This window comes from Bubalus kerabau, chromosome 1, assembly GCF_029407905.1.
Source record: "Bubalus kerabau isolate K-KA32 ecotype Philippines breed swamp buffalo chromosome 1, PCC_UOA_SB_1v2, whole genome shotgun sequence".
In the NCBI taxonomy this organism is placed as follows: Eukaryota; Metazoa; Chordata; class Mammalia; order Artiodactyla; family Bovidae; genus Bubalus; species Bubalus kerabau.
The window spans coordinates 65,059,368-65,060,643 of NC_073624.1; the positions used below are offsets into that span (position 1 = coordinate 65,059,368).

General features: G+C 44.0%; 1 pseudogene; it reads left to right on the forward strand.

Annotated features, from left to right (window-relative positions):
• On the forward strand, positions 1-729 carry LOC129641613 (anaphase-promoting complex subunit 11-like; annotated as a pseudogene).
• The last annotated feature ends 547 nt before the right edge of the window (positions 730-1,276 follow it).

A 1,276-nucleotide genomic window follows, 5' to 3' on the forward strand; every position in this document is an offset into this window, starting at 1 on the left:
ATGAAGGTGAAGGTCAAGTGCTGAAACAGCATGGTCATTTGGCTCTGGGTGGCCAACCATGAGAACTACAGCATCTTCCACATGGCCTTCAGTGGCAGCTGCCTGGACATCAAGATGCTGAGTGACGACTGCCTGCTGCTGTGGGGCCAGTGCTTCTACTGGTTCCACATGCATAACATCCTCAAGAGGCTCAAAGCACAGCAGGTACAGCAGAGCCCAGTGTGCCCCCAGAATAGGAAGTTCAAGGAATGAGGCTAGTGCGGCCCAAGGCTCCCTCTTTGCTCTGAAACAGCCCCACCCCACAGTGGCTCTGAGTGGCCATGGTCTCCACTGGCCAGTACCCTTTGGGCTATGACAGGGTTGAAACAAGGACCGGAGATGCGTTTGTTCTGGTGTTGTTTTATTGATTGATTTTGCTTACACTGGATCTTTGTTGCTGCGGCCAGCTTTCTCTACTTGCTGTGGTCTGGGGTGAGGGGGGCCTCCTCTCTAGTTGCAGTGCTCTGGGTTCTTATTGAGGTGGATTCTCTTGTTGTAAAACACAGGCTCTAGAGTCCTTGGGCTTCAGCAGTCATGGCTTCCAGACTCTAGAGGGAGGGCTCAATAGATGTAGCACACAGGCATAATTGCTTTGTGGCATGCAGAAACTTCTCAGACCAGGGATCAAACATGTGCCAGCCGATTACTAGCCAGGGTGCCACCAGGGAAGTCTGACATTTGGTTTTTTCCATTGCAAAACTGACACTTTTATCCAATAAATAAAACTCATTAAACCACCTGAGCCTGGCCAAAAAAAAAAAAATCTGATTTTTATAATGGAGGAAAGTAAAATTCAGGTCAGCTATGAGTTTTGACCTTGGCAAGTGGAACTGAGATTTGAACCCAGGTCTTCTGACTCTGAATGCTAGTGGCTAGGGTTTTTAGTTCAACAAACATCTGTATTATGTTTCATTATATACTAGGTAACAAGAACCAGGAATTCATATATGAAAAAGACTAGCCTTATTTCTACTGCCATAAGGAGCTCCAAATCTAGTAGGAATAAATATGTACAAAGTGCAAAAAAGTTTATACCAAGGGCAGAAACAAATGGAGCAGAAAACTCTATACCTTACATTGTGCATTAGGAACTATAATTCACTGAATTTGTATTTGTATTTGACTGTTTTAGCATATTATTATCTGGGACATTATTGCTAGATAAAATATTGTTTTTTAACAATCCAGTTAAAACAAGCTTGCCATCTAAGAAGAGGAACTCTAAGCAGAGGATTGG